Source organism: Mytilus californianus, unplaced genomic scaffold (assembly GCF_021869535.1).
Source record: "Mytilus californianus isolate M0D057914Y unplaced genomic scaffold, xbMytCali1.0.p SCAF_5, whole genome shotgun sequence".
Taxonomy (NCBI): domain Eukaryota; kingdom Metazoa; phylum Mollusca; class Bivalvia; order Mytilida; family Mytilidae; genus Mytilus; species Mytilus californianus.
In genome coordinates, this window is record NW_026262701.1 from 118177540 (window position 1) to 118194587 (window position 17048).

Genomic DNA, 17048 nt, shown 5'->3' on the forward strand with positions numbered 1-17048 from the left:
CTTGATAGGCTATTAGTTAGCGGGAACCAAATCATCGTCAGTGACTTTTCAAACAATCTCTATCAGCTGCAGTAACACAATTTTCAAATTTTGCGAGAAGAGTAAGCAGCAATATAAACTACACTATAATTTACGACAAAAGGGACGATTTTTCGTTCCCTATTGTTAATTTTCCTTTTTTGGATGGTGATGTTTCTTTGTTGTATTACTGGTAAATGATTAAGTCGGGGATTTCGTTACCACAAATTACTTAAAACTTTTACTTAATTCTTCCATAGATATAAAAATTTGGTTTTTAAGTTTGGTTGTTCCTGTAGAAAACTTATTTCAAACGGAATAGCACATCCTCTTTTTTTACGGAGATGTTGTTTGCCGAGACCAGAAATTTAAAACGATCCGGTTAAACTTATCGATCCTCGAAATAAACTTATTCTAAAAAGTTACCAATTCAACAATGTAATTATATCTTTAAATATTGTCTTTATTGGTATTAATATTGACTTTGTTATCAGTGAATTAAAAGCAAACTAAATGTTATTGTTTTATACATATGCACATTCATGGCTCTACAATCTGTCGATACCTGTATCTTGGCATTGCACAAGGTCATGTTTTTTTGGAAAATGACGCTATCAGCGGCATGTTTCCGATACCATTGACCAGAACTTACGGAAGTCGATTATTGCCTCATCCTACCGCACTCGGTTTCATATTTACTATTTTACATACTAACTGGAATCGCTTGTATTACGCTACACACGAACAAAGTGTTGTAGTCGGACGGGAACCAGTTTACATACGTTATTTTATTTACCAAAAAGATATCTTGACCTGTCCATATGTTTTTTGTTATTAAATGGTATTTGGAGCTATCCCTTTGTTATATTTTTCATATTTATTCGAGCTTTCACTTTTATGCACATGTCTTACAATCGTAAACAATCGGTATGTATACATGATAAATAGATCCGTTTTGTTATGGTGTTGGACTTTTTACCCTCCAATGATCAGCAATCGCTAGACAAAGTAGTTCTCCTAAATAATGTCAGCCTTTCATGCCATTTCAACTTTACAATCATTAAAAAAAGTGAAAATCGGAATCATTTTGATATCCATTTGATAGAAACTGGTCTTTATCCAGATTTACGAAGATTTTAAAAATCGGAAATTAGTAATACGGTAATACCCACGCGGTGCGTATGCATCTTTGTTTACAAAACAGGATTTCGGAACGTCTCTAGTTTTTAGATCGTAAGTCACGATAAACTGTAACTGAAAGTAAACAGTTGTTTGTAAGACGCAGGTTTACTCACCATAAACAAGCTGAAACGTTCAGTATGGCATATATTTTAGGTTAAAGACGGTCCCATTCATTTAAAAAGCATTTTGAAAGTAGACGATGGGATTATTTCAGGTTTGGGGAACGAGTAAATCATCACAAAGTTCATTTCTTGACGACCTCATAATTTCATCATGTCGATGGTACAAATCGATTTTTACTGTTTACTGTCGCTTCTCATGTTTTGTATTTAAACGGTCGTTTACTTTTAAACCCGAACCAGGCATATGCATTCTGTAATTGTGCAAATCTTCGTTCTTTGGTCAATTGGCTTATGGATAGTTGTATCAATTTCAACTCTTACATTATTTTTTTTTAAATATATTTGCATTACACATGTAAAGGCAGTACCTTTGCAATTACTATTTATGTGGTGTGTCTAAATTAAAGTTGTAACACTTTATAGTGACTGGAAAGGGTAGAAAAATTCATCAGATGAGAAAAGGCTGAAGATACTTCGAACGGCACCGAATCATTAGATATTGCATCTTATAAAAAGAAACTGAGATTTGGATAGTTCCACTTCAAGGTAAAAATGTTTATCTCTTGTGAAATGAAATAAAAAAAATATTGTAACACTGTAGTTAATTAATAAAGATACTATTACTTGTATTTCTGTATTGGCCTTATTATTGGTTCTCGGCCAGCAGTCAAACGGCACCGAATCATTAGATATTGCATCTTATAAAAGGAAACTGAGATTTGGATAGTTCCACTTCAAGGTAAAAATGTTTATCTCTTGTGAAATGAAATAAAAAAAAATATTGTAACACTGTAGTTAATTAATAAAGATACTATTACGTGTATTTCTGTATTGGCCTTATTATTGGTCCTCGGCCAGCAGTATTGGCCTTCCGCTTCGCCTCAGACCAATACACCCAAGACATGGACCAATACAGAAATACTTACGCAATGATATTATAGAATGACAGTATGGTTCAATAGCGGGAATCAGCCCCTCAACTACTTTTAACACAATTATTAACTTCTGGCTTCAACGCTTTGTTCGTCTTGTCTGGAGATCTTGCTGTAGTTCCAGTTCAGCAAGCATTTTAGAGACGTATCCCGTCCATCCACTTTTGACTTGTAATCTCTGGTGATAGATTTTGCCGCTTGACATTGTATCCTTTCAAGCTTGTTTTTTTTTGTTACCGTGTAGGGGTCCCATACTATGGCTCAATATTAAATTATAAGATCCATTCCTAAAGATCTAGATCATTGTTCTAATCTGACACAAATTTCAGTAACTGGAATGCTACCCAAGTTGAATATATGGTGACCCACGAGAACAGCATTATCACTATTGAAATTGTGTTTAATACCATGATTGTTCAATGTCATTAACTTAAATGGAGACAGACATTTGACCTGAAAGACATGAAAGGTGGTGTGGGAGTGCAAAATCAAAAACTAACTGACTATGATATATGGTTCAAGAATGAATATCAATTACATGGGTCAACATGGTCAAGGGCAGAGTTGTTATAAAATAACAATATGGCAGAGAAGTGGTTTCAAGTTTCATATAAAGCGACCTGACTGACATGAAATAAAAAATCGAAGGAGTATCCCTATTTGTCTAATCTTCAAGGTGAAATAAATTTAAAACTAGTAAAACAATATTATACTATTGTCTAAATATACAGAAATATAATTTGCTTCAAGTAACAGAAATAACTAGGTCACTAGTAACTTATTTAATGAGTATGTGGGGTATAAGAGCTTGCTAACAACAGGCTCTTCATAATCATTGGTTTGAAAAGGATACTAGTAGTCTATATTCTTGGTTTAGAAAAATGTAATTGCAAGAAAAAAATCACATTACTTAGAATACTTTAGATCATTCAGGTAGTCTTTATTTATATGTACAAAAGAACAGCCAGTAGTCATTGGATATTGTAGATCATTCAAATAGTCTTGACCTTTTTATTAGTACAAAAGAACAGCCAGTAGTCATTGGATATTGTAGATCATTCCGGTAGTCTTGACCTATTTATTTATACAAAAAAACAGCCAGTAGTAATTGGATACTGTAGATCATTCAGGTAGTCTTGACCTATTCATTTGTACTGAAAAAACAGACACATATACGAATATCAATTATATGCTTACGAGACATGTTGCAATGTTAAACTTATTACTGTATGTGAAAATCAAGACTTGCATAAAAAATATCACAATATTAGAGACAGTGGCGTCATTTTTCCTCAGAGCTTTCAGCTCTTTGATTTTTGGGATACGATTGCTGTCAGGCAATCTGTAGACTTTTACCATTGACTCCTTTCCAAGGCTCTTACGTCAACCGTTGTGTGCTTTACATTAGGAACAACTCAGATTCTTAAGATTGTCCTGCTATAAAAAGTAAAAACAAACAAAGAGATTGAATTTAAACAACTTTCTGTTAATTTTCTTTTCATAATCCTCATGTTTTGATATCTCCCTTTTTTATTTGCGTTAATTTTCTCTATACGGAAAATCAGAATTAAGCAGTATTTATATTTAGGGTTTTATATATTAAAATCACGTCAGAGAGGGAATTCCGCGGTTTTGTTAAAATGCGAGAGTGGTTCCGAATACAACTATTTATGTCAGATAAGTACTGAAGTGATATTTTTCCTAATATGTTACCTTTATGAAACTTTGATATTGAACTTCCATAAAGAAATGGAGAATCACAATCAAGGACGTATAACTAACATATAATATACGTTCTTGCTACAATTGGCCTCAATCAAATCATAATTCTCACGGTTTGTTTACGTGATTAAACGCATGCGTAGTTTTCTTGACCCCGAGGGGTATCAGATTAAATGGTTGCCCTGAATTCCCTACTCTATTGATTGATTTGAAACCCAAGAGTTCCTTTCTGTGTCTATCTGCTATTTAGGGTTATTGTTGTTGTATGATTTTAAATTACGTGCAACATTTAAATATAAGAATGTTGTCAACAACGTTCTGGTAGAAGTAAAACACCCCTTCAGCCAAAATGGACTACATATCACTTGTTGCTCATTGAATAGAAATAGAATCTGAATAAGGAAATGAAAATTGAATAAGGAAATAGAAACCGAATAAGGAAATAAAAAATCGAATAAGGAAATAGAAACCGAATAAGGAAATGAAAAATCGAATAAGGAAATAGACACCAAATAAGGAAATAGAAACCGAATAAGGAAATGAAAATCAAATAAGGAAATAGAAATCGAATAAGGAAATGAAAATCGAATAAGGAAATAGAAACCAGTAAGGAAATAGAAACTTAATAAGGAAATAGAAACCGAATAAGGAAATGAAAATTGAATAAGGAAATAGAAACCGAATAAGGAAATGAAAAATCGAATAAGGAAATAGAAACCGAATAAGGAAATAGAATCTGAATAAGGAAATGAAAATTGAATATGGAAATAGAAACCGAATAAGGAAATGAAAAATCGAATAAGGAAATAGAAACCGAATAAGGAAATAGAAACCGAATAAGGAAATAGAAACCGAATAAGGAAATGAAAATCAACTAAGGAAATAGAAACCGAATAAGGAAATGAAAATCGAATAAGGAAATAAAAACCGAATAAGGAAATAGAAACCGAATAAGGAAATGGTAAAAAAAATGTGAGGAAATAAAAAATTTTGAGAAAAAAAAATTGAGAAAAAAAATTTTGAGGACAAAAATTTTTGTTAGAAAAAAAAATTTTGAGGAAAAAAATGTTGTGAAAAAAAAAATTCAGTTTGAACTTAGAATATTTTTTTCGAAATTTGAATATCGAAAAAGGAAAAGGAAAAAGGAAACAACTTGTGTCTGTTGTTGATCAAATGTTTTTTGAAAAGTCAAATTTGTTTAGCATGTTGTAACATTTAAGTAATTATCAGATGTGTTTATTTGCTATTATTCCTGTTTTGTTAAAATTTTGAGTAGTTCAATAATGAACTCGGTCATTGATAGATTGTAAACATGTGGATAGACTATTCCATTTTAAGTCAGGGGTATACTTTTGGATATACTATTCCATTCAAGTCAGGGGTTAAAATCTGTTAAAAATCAAAGGACAGTGCCCAGAGCAAAATTTAGAAGAAAAAAATGCATTTGTCTGTTAAGAACTAGTAATTGGACTTTGTTGGGTATGTTTGCTGTTAACTTTTAGTCTAAAATTAAAAGTTTTCGAATATCAATTTGACTTTTCCAAATTTCATGGAATTTTATTGTACTACCTGGATTGGGTAAAATTTTGAAGAAAAAACATTTTTTAATGTAATATTTTAGTATTTTACTGATAAATGTACTCAATTATTTGTAATGGGGAAAAGTAATTTAGACATGAATGGATAGCTAGTATTTATATCTTCATCAAAATTTCATTGAATGTAATGAACATTGGACATAATCAAGAATTGCATCTGAAGAAAAAGGTTGATTATTTCATACTAACAGTAACAAACGCAAGAAAAGCAAAAACTCATGTATTGTACTTATAATTTGGTACGCTAGAAGTGCTACATAAAACTCATCAGTGGCACATGAATCAAAACAGTAAGACAGCCAAATCAAATACAAAGTTGAAAGTTGAAGAACATAAAAATTAGGGTTGAGTTTAATCCATTAGAAATTTTTTGTTAAATTGAATTGTGCAAATCGTTGTCTTAAATATATTTTAAGTTCCAGATATATGTGTTTAAATGGATCTTTGTAGGTTATTTATTTTTTCAACTCAATTGCTTGAAAATATTGTAGCTCAAGATACCGTTTTCCCAAAAGCTTTCATACATGATAGAATTTACAATCTTGCCCGCGAACATCATGTGTGCAGTTTTGGAAGACGTCTAGGATTTTAACATTTTGGGCCATATGAATCCTAAACCCAAAGAAAGTACAGACTTTTGTATGCTTGTACAAATGTATATTTTTGACGCTAAGTAAAATGTTTGTGGGATTGATAACATTCAGAAGGAATCTATACTACTAAAGAAAGAGACCAATTTCATCAAGCCGCAACTCCTCTGAAACCATACAAAGTCGGAAATATTTGTGATATGACGTATAAATGTAGTGTTTTGTACTTCGTAAATTTGTCTTTGAAACAATCTTTTTTCCGCAGAAAACGCCAATTATTTTTAGAAAATATCCAAATTCAGAGATCGTTATCGATCCGTGTCTTATACGCTTTCCCGCATGCTCAATCGACGTACTGCCCGCGAAATCTAACTTGTATAGGACAATGGTGTTGATTGAAAATTACAACATTCCAGACCCTTTTGTTTTCCACCTAATTTAAAACCAATAATTAACAAGTTCCGGGTCGATTCCTATACCGAGCCCAATAGTACCTGTTAACTGTTACATAATCAGTACGTTCAGCCTCTGTCAGGTGCACCACCAAACGGTGTAGTAGGGATTTGCTATATACACGGATCATAATCACACCCGAACTTCGTCATTATACAGGGATTGACACTTTGACCCAAAAATATATCTACAAGTAGTTTCCGGTTGTATTAAGAAAAGCAGGACAGGTTCAAACAGAAAGATTTTTAAAGCAAAGAAAACTGTACGCCTTACAATCAGAATGACTTTGTCAAATGACAATACGAATACTAAATATCCAGAGTGAAAATAAGGCGTATATCCTTTAATTCAGTCACAAACCCGCGTTGTCGCGGATGTGTTCTAGTATTTTTAAAATGAGAGGGTTTGAATTGCCAAGAATTAAGCAAATGTAGAGCAAATTTCAAACACAATAATTACATTGTTCATGTATAAATATACACTTGTGTCAGAGATTGGCTATTTTTAAAGTTTAAAAACTATATGCAGATTGAATCAAATAGGGAATACATGTGCAGTTGAATTATTTTTGAGAATAATACTAATAACAATGAAAACAATGGCGATAGTATCCCTCAGAGCAATCATGTTATTTGATTCTTACTGTTTATGACGTCTTTACTTAACCCATTGGATGTTGGGTGTGTACTGATTGTTAGTTTAGTCGTAGATGCATTAATTTTTTGTTAGTGGTAATTGGCTTTGAACTAGCTGTCCGTAACTGCGAATACTCTCAGATATGTACTTAGTGTCTTTTTGTTGTTGGGATGTACTTGTACCCGTCCACGTCTACTCTGTGTTTTTGTTAGATGTATTTCTATTTGTATCCATTTGCATGATGAGTTAAGTCTTTTGCAACTGATTTTTATAGTTTGTTCTTATGTTGTACTTTTACACCACTGTCCCAGGTTAAGGGGAGGGTTGGGCGCCAGCTAACATGTTGAACCCAGCCTCATTCTGTATGTGTCTGTCCCAAGTCAGGAGCCTGTAATTCAGTGGTTGTTGTTTGTTGCTGTGATAACATATTTGTTTTTCGTTCATTATTTTGTACATAAATTAGGCCGTTAATTTTCTCGTATGAATTGTTTTACATTTGTCATTTCTGGGCCTTTTAAAGCTGACTATGCGGTATGGGCTTTGCTCATTGTTGAAGGCCGTACGGTGACCTATATGTGTCAATTTCTGTGTCATTTGGTCTATTGTTGAGAGTTGTCTCATTGGCAATCACACCACATCTTTTTTTATATATACCCTAACTTAAAATTAAACAAACCCATTAGGGGCAATTTGAAACCACCTTTCGGAATTTTAGGTCCTCAATGCTCTGCAACCTCACTTTATGTGGTTATTTATGTTTTACTTTGTTGATTCCAGCTTCACTAGTGAGTCTTTTATAGACGAAAAGCGCGTTTGGCGTACACAAGTTTAGTTTAGTTGACCATTCGATATAAATGGTCTTATGTTTCTCTCTGGCATACTTCGTCCGTTGTCCTGTCAGTTTTGTTGTTCAGCAACTGCTCAAAACCTAAATAGTTTTCATTAAGTGATTTTTTTCGTTTATTATGAGATGCACGACAATTTTATTTGATATATATAATAATTGTATGGTATAGTAGACCTTCAGACAAGTTTCACATGACTTTGACCCCATTTTATGGATTAATGATAAGCGTAAAATGTACGTTACTATGTTCGTTTCTAAGATCCGAAAACAAAATGTCAAATTTATTTGACTCGTCAGATCGACACAAAGTGCTAACAAAAGGATTTGAGACAAAACGTACCGATCTGAGAGTACTTGCTGTTACTGAAAGCTAGTTCAAAGTCAATAAACAAAGAAAAAAATCAGATTTGTCTGAATAAAGGTTAGATAATCAGACTGTTAGTAAGAAAAACATTTGCAAAAGAGTATAAATTTAGTCTGTACTATATATCTAATTTTAGACATTGTTTTGCTGTTAATCATAATTATAGTGCTACTAAAAAAGTCCATTAAAATAATGGAAAAGTTAAGATTTACTCGATAGTAGCAAAGAAAATAGTCACCCTATGTCATGCATGTTTTGTCAGATTTGCTCGAAGAAAGGAAGGTAGATGATTTATGTGTGAGTGTGATTTCAGGCGATGTATTTGTCAAACGACCAGTGCATTATTGTGCATAAATTCAACATTAACTTAATCAGAGATGTACTTAACGTATTATCCAAATCCATGTCAGTGTTTAAGTTTAAGAAAGACATTTTAGAGTTAAACAATAATTTAAAAAAAGTTTGTATATATGAAAATATTGATCACCACGATTGTTGATTGATTCAAGTTATTCTCAGGAACTAGAACTTCGGTCTTCCAAAACCTTTTTCTTTTTGTATTTGTGTATTATTTATGCGTACGTTTAATGTTTACATTTGTATAAATATACACTCTTTAGTTATGTTATCGCTAATGTGTATAAAGAACTCTTTCATACAAATCATATATTGCATTTAAATTTACAATTTAAATCACAATGACGTACATAAACCATTTTTCGGACAGAAGAAAAACATAATGAATCAAATCAATAGTGAACTTTTTGACAATTTTAAGTCCGTTGCTGTGGCTTTGAAAATAACAGTTGATGGATTACAAGACTTCGTTCATGGAAACCTTCGAAGTTTACATCAAGATATATACAGAAAGTGTTCAGTTGGTCAATGTAAGGTAAACTGTAGTAGACGACATGGAAATGAATTTGTACGTTGGTGCAAAACATGTCAAGCTTGGAAGAAAGAACTCAACCAAATTAATCGTTACAAGAGACATTGGAATAACATAAAATGGACAGAATTAGACACAATGGATTTTCCTTTTTCTCATGAGGAGGCTTCTAAAGTCTTTGTTCAGGACTTCACTCATGTCCGGCAAGGAGTACTGGAAGACTTAAATGCGTTGATGTCTCTTTTTAGGAATACAAAAGTATTCCACCACATAGTCAACGACAACTTAATTACAGATATTCAGAGATCAAGGAATGAATACTTTGCTCATAATTATTCTCTATCTATACATGGAGTTGAAAAGGCTCAGTGTTATGATTCGTTGATTGCCTTATTTAAAATTCCTGATATAGCATGCACTCAGAGCTCCAAAACTGCTTTGAACCTATTAGAAGAAATGAAATTGTCACAAAATATACCAGAGAGAATATTAAGAAAACCGGACGTACAGTATACAATTACAGTAATCCAGAATGTTTCATGCAGAGAAACGTTTGAAAATATACAAGATAATTGTATAGCTTTTGCAAATCTTTATGAATGTGTTGACAATGAACAATTTCATATCAAACGATCTACAGAGCTGCTAAAGATAACTCAGCGAAATCGCAAAACAATGGTTCGCCATTTTGTCATCCTGTTGGTGCTTATATCAGTTTGTACATTCACAATATTGTACGGGTTGTTGTCTAAAGAAACAGTACCAGTTAAAGGTAGGTGTAATTTCTTTCTATTTGATATCGGATTACTTTTTACCACCATTGGCTCCAATTGCTCGTGGACGTTTCATTCTCGAGGCCGTCAAACGCGTAATGCTGACATGAAAAAGGTCGGACTATTTCCCTCTGTATTTGTATCACTCACAAGTTCAAAATCGAAAAGTAGTCAAATCCTACTGATTTAAAAATTTTTGTTATAGTAAAGAATATTATTCCAATTTGTACGTTTTTTGGTCTGTGTTTATGTGTTTATAATTTCGTAATAATTTGAAAAAGCCCACAATTTTGTCGGAACGTTGAAGTGCATACATTGAGCTATAATACTATGAATTTAAATATATATTGAAATATTTTTTAAAAGTCCCTGCTGTAAAATAAATACAGGGAAAGTTGACCCTACCTATGTAAAGCGCAAAGGCCAAACTTCCCCTGAATTTATCTCACACGGGGCCATTTTCTGCCAATCAAGCTTTAAATGTGTAATTTGATGGTGTCAAATTTCATACAATCAGTTACGTTACGTTTTGTCTTTGAGATTCAAGTTAACTCATGTTGATTTCAGATTCCTATGATGTAAAATTAACCCCAAAAAATAACGCCTATATTGCAATTCTGTTTTCAAGAACATTGTAATACTCCGAATAATATTTGGAATTTACGGATAGGTGTAAAACTGCTGTGAAATGTTTATTACATATTATTTAGACTCATTTTAATTTTCAATGTTCAGAAAATTTTAAACTCTTTTCTGTTTTTGATTCTGCGAATGAAACAAATTAAGGGGAAATCTTGTCCTACATTACTGTTCATAAAATGTGCTACCTCCTACAGGCATAAATGGCCAAAAACGCGAAAATAACAGTGTCCTCTCCACAATTCGAATAGCCACGTGCTAAAAAACCGTGTTCCTAATATGAATTAAACTGCCGCTAATCTAAATTCACCTTCAACATTAATCTAAATTCACAATTGTGTTAAAGGAGGCAATGCCTTTGCATCCAGATTGTTCAACAAAAACGCACGTGAATAACCACAAGTATTCCCGCACAATGCCAGTAAATGACATACCTGCTCCAGGATATCTTCAGATAATACCGTTCGGTCATCAGTGAACAGAAGAACTTTTTCTGTCTCCTTTTCATTTGACATAATACTTGAAAATCCAAAAGCATCATATATCTTGTAACATGAACAAAACTGAAATGTAGTATTCAATTTGTAGGGCAAACTGGACGTGATTTTTTAAACGAACACAAGAATATCTATACCACTTCCGCAGACCTAAGAAATTCAAAAGTTTAATTTACCAAAATTTAGAAAAACACAAATACAATATTCAATTTATAAAAAGCAAATCACTCCAAACCGCCAATAAACAACCAGGACAATCACATAAACAGTTTGAAGATTCTCGTTAAATTTGCGAACTGTATTGGATTTAACGACTACAGTCAGCAAATCAGACCCTGGGTCCAAATGACAATACCATTGGCCAAGGGAACATATCTTAAACTTACACTATTGATATCATGACTATTGTTGATTTTTATCAACGCAATCATAGGTCTAATTTCAACCGCAATAACTGCAATCAACGAAATAAACATCGTTCTAATATAACACTCGATGATTTTTTTTATCTATATTTTAAAACAATGGTAGACATCAATATTTATGCAAACTGGATCAAATGCCAATTAGTAAATTACATAATATTTATAACAAGTGTGATACAATATCGTTTTTTAGTCCTAAATACGAGTGTACTCGTATTATTACGGCTTTTTGTCATCATAGACTGTTCCCTCAAATTGACAAACCTGAAGATCATAAAAAGTATTTTCGAAAGATAAAATACATAAATCGAGGTATTGTTTTTTATTAATTTGACTAGTATTTTTTTGAGCCAACCTAAATTTTTTATTGGTATGAAAAACCCAGTAGAAGTTTAATTTTTAATTATACGTCAGTTACATCAGACGTCAGTATAGAAAATAATGCTCCTTTCAACATTAAACTGTGAAACATCGAAGTTTAGATATGATCCCTATGGCCATTTTATTACATTGGACCTCAACAACGTTCAAAATAAACTCATCATAGATAGCAGGAGACCGAGAGGTTATAAACTTTTGAAAACGAACCAAAATATCGTCCACCGTCGAAAATTCATTGGGAAGAGTGTCGTCAGGTTATTAAAGACGCTCTTTCCTCCTATTGTAAAAAAGGTGTAAACGGGAGAAATTATACAAAAAGTCACTTGGTTCCTATTTAAATTAATGTCTGAATATAACTGATATTCGTATATTACATTTCGAAAATAATCTAGAAATAAATAAATGAGTAAGTTATACACCCATTTCTAGGATTAAAGACTAAATTCAAGTACTCGCAAAACATTTTGTGTTTGAACCGGCCGACAAAGCAGCCTATAATGTGGTGGTTGTTTGACGTAAATACTACACGGATGTCCTTAAGAATGAAATTATATATTCAACTACACCAGAAACTCTACACAAAAATATACGACAAAAGGGATGACTTTTTTTTTGGACTGTGATGTTCCTTTGGCACCGTCTTACGCTGTTAATATATCCCAACTCGTTTGCTATGCTCGTGTCTGTAATGATGTTTTGAATTTTAATGAGCGTAATCTACGCATTACAAGTAAATTATTATTTCAGGTATTTCCTTACCACAAATTACCTAAATCCTTCACTGAATTCTTCAAAAATACAAATATTTGGGTTTGCAATTTTGACTGTATCTGTAGAAAACTTATTTCAAACTGAATAGCACGTCCTAAAGTTTACGGTGATGTTGTAAACCGAGCCCTGAAATTTAGATACGATCCGGGTAAAGTTATCAATCCTTCAAATTTACATATTTTAAAAGGTTACCAATTCACACTGTAATCAAATCTTATGGCACAAATATTGATTTTGTTATCAGTAAATTAAAGCTATACTAAGTATTATTATACACATATGTACTTTCACGGTACTGCAAACTGTCAATACCTATATTTTGGCATTGCACAATGTCAAGTTTTACTCAGACTGTTTATGACGTCTTTACACAGATAAATCCATAATATAAGTATTTTTGGCTTTGAACTAGCTGTCAGCAACTGTGAGTACTCTCAAATCTGTAGGTACCAGTCTTGTATTACAACTCTAATTTCCGGTGCATCAAAACATGGAGTGAAATAAGAAAGTCCATATTTTTCTGAATTTTTTTCTGGAATAAATTTTTTTCTGTTTGATTTAAAGTTTATGCTTAATTGAAACATATATATTTAGTTTTAAAAAAAATATTGCATCTTGTTGGGGATATCAATAGACATAAGAAGATGTGGTATGAGTGCCAATGAGACAACTCCCTATCCAAGTCAGAATTTATAAAAGAAAACCATTATAGGTCAAAGTACGGTCTTCAACATGGAGCCTTGGTTCACACCGAACAGCAAGCTATAAAGGGCCCCAAAAATTACTAGTGTAAACCATTCAAACGGGAAAACCAATGGTCTAATCTATATAAAAAAACGAGAAACGAGAAACACTTATGAACCACATAAACAAACGACAACTACTGAACATCAGATTCCTGACTTAGGACAGGTGCGAACAATTGCAGCGGGTTTAAACGTTTTAATGGTACCAAACCTTCACCCTTATCTGAAACAATAGTGTAACATCACAACATAGAAAAACACACTATAAAATATCAATTGAAATGGCTTAACTCAATCAAAAGACATATTAACACCAGTGAACATACACTGAACAAATAAATTTGATCTATGATACAATGCAAATACAAAATAAATAAACTAAGGGAAGAATAATTAAAGTAACATGTTATACCGCTGTGAAATGTTAAACAATTTAAGAAAAACAGTATACTTGAACAAAAATATCAGCCGTTTACAATTACTTTAAACACAGGTAAATAAATATAATTTTGTTGTTAGGTATACGTGTACAGTTCAAATAGAGAAAGGAAATATTTTTACAAAATAAATAATTTTGATGTTCATAGTACGAAGAAGTGAAAATTTATAGTAATACCAAACACTTATCAAAGCTGGTATATAGACCAGATATAACCCTGAATAACATTAAATAACAAAAAAGCATTACAATTAGTATCAACAGGTCATAAACAAGAAAGTACGATTTGAGAGTACTCGCAGTTACTGACAGCTAGTTAAAAAGCCAAAAACAATTAATAATAAAAAATCATGCATCAGAGACTAAAATCAACTAAAACACATCCCAGGGATTTAGTATTTTAACGTCATGGACAGTAAAAAAAGACATGACTTGTACAATGCCAAAAATAAATGTATCGACAGGCAGTAGGCTAGTTAGGTGTTAACCTCTTTATAGATCAAAATGAACGTGGGTGTGTCTTTATACATCCCGTTTGAAAAGAATACAAATTTAGTTATGTTTTAATTTGCTGATGACAAAATCGATATTAGTGCCAATGTAATCTATATTCAAAGATCTAATTACAACATTGGTAAGATAACCTTTACTAATAAGTTTGTTTAAAGGTTCGATGAGTTTTCACGGATCACATAGTGATTTCCGCGCTTTAAGTACAATATTACCGTAAAATTTAGGATGTGAAATACCGTTTTTAATCAGTATTCTACAGGTACAGCCAAATTTACTAATCAAATCTTTGTATCTATGAAAGAATTTAGTAAAAGTTTTACGTAATTTATGGTAACGAAATCCCTGACTTAATAATTTACCAGTGATGCATTGATTACGTTTGTTAAAATCTATGACATCACTACACACACGGGCATAACGAACGACTTGGGATATATAAACACCGTATGATGGAGCCAAAGGAACATCGCCGTCTAAAAAAGGAAAACTAACAATAGGGAATGAAAAGTCGTCTCTTTTGTCGAAAATTTTAGTATGGAGTTTTCCTTTAGAGATTGAAATGTCCAAATCTAGAAAAGGACAACTACTGCTGTTATGTTAGATTTAGTTAAAGTAAGTTCTTTTGAGTAAATTTCGGTAGTATATTTAGAGAACTCTGGATTATTTAACGAAAAAATATCATCTAGATAACGGAAGGTATTGTTGAATGTATCAACCAAATGTAACAATGACGTGTCTTTACTGAGTTTGGTCATAAACTGAGATTTATAGTAATACAGGAATAAATCTGCTATTAAAGTGGCGCAGTTAGTACCCATAGGAATACCTCATACTTGTCGATACACTTTATCGCCGAAACGTACATATATGTTATCCAGGAGAAAATTTAAGGCTTCATTCATATCTTCACATTTCCAGTAAGTGTATCTAGCATACTTTCCTTTTTCGTTACAGAAAAAAGGTTTAAACGAGTTACAGCAAATAAATTTGAAATGAGATTTTTCAAAAAACCATTTAATTAAATATGAAAACTTTTTCTTGATAAGATTGTGTGGAAGTGTAGTATAGAGAGTAGAAAAATCATAACTGTCAACAGAATTAAAAGGACCATCAAAAGCATGTATTTTATCTAAAACCTCTAAAGAATTTTTAACACTCCAAAAATAATTAATACCATTGTTTTATAAGCTTTATTACAAAAGTTAATAACAAGTTCTTTGATAGTAGTAAGGAAGGCAGTTAGAAGCACTGATAGATTGGTAGTAGAACACTTACTAGATGCGGAGATGAAACGGAATTTAAATTTTTTTTGTGCAATTTAGGTAACCAGTACATAGTAGGGACTTTCAAATGTTCGGAAGAGGCTTTAAGCTGGGTAGTGGCAGTGATATGCTTGTTTACAATTTGACTCTCTGTGGAGCGTACGGACCTGAATGTAGATGAATTTGTAATTTCGTTTTGGAGAACTTCCGTGTAGTATATGCGTCACACCACCACTACATTGTCTGCCGGTACGAACACAAACCGCTTTGCGAGTACTAGGAGTTTAATTTTTATTCTAGAAATGGGAATATCATGGACCCTATTACTAATTTCAGAATTGTTTTCAAAATGAGATATACGAATATTAACAGTATTCATAATTTTATTCAAATAACTGTCAAGAGATTTTTTATCTGATTTTTCACGTTTACACCAATTTTTACAGTAGACAGATAGCGTCTTTAATGACCTGACGACACTGTTTCCAATCTATTTTAGATGGCGGACGATATTTCGGTCCTTTCTTAAGAAAAATTATGACCTCACGGTCTTCGACGATGTTTGAGGTCTCTTGTAAGGACATGACCATAGGGAACATATCTAAAACTAGATGTTTCACAGTCTCAAGTGGAAGGAACATTATTTTCTATATTGACGTCTGATGTAACTGACGTATAATTAAAAATCAAACTTCTGCTGGTTTTTTTTGTAAGAATACGAAATAATAGGTGGTTCTATATTATCAAAATATGGAGGTATTTGGCTTTGGATGGTAGAGTCATTGAATCAAGGTTGGCAAAAAAGTGGTCAATACTAGTATTGACCATGCCGGCGGTAAAAACCGGTAAATACCGGGAAATACTGGCAAATACTGGTTGATTGAAATTTTGAGTGGACATTACTATAAAAACCACTCTCTACCTGGTCAATTATCTTTAGTAATGAAATAATGAAAGTGTTAAAGCCATTTTAAGTGGTCTTATTTCTATTTTTATTGTAAATTCTTAATAAACAATTTTGATTTACAATGATTTATTTGTACAAAATATTGGAATCATTTCATTTTGCACTGGTTTTGTTGTTGTCTTATAGTGTATAGAAGTTCCAAATGGGCTCTTTTAGGTTTCAGTTAGGTGCTTTAGGTCAAGGTGGTTGTACTATGTGTAAGTAAAAATTGATTAGGTAAAGGTAAAAATTGATAGGTAAAGGTAAAATCTATTTTACATTATATATTTTTTGGTTTAAACC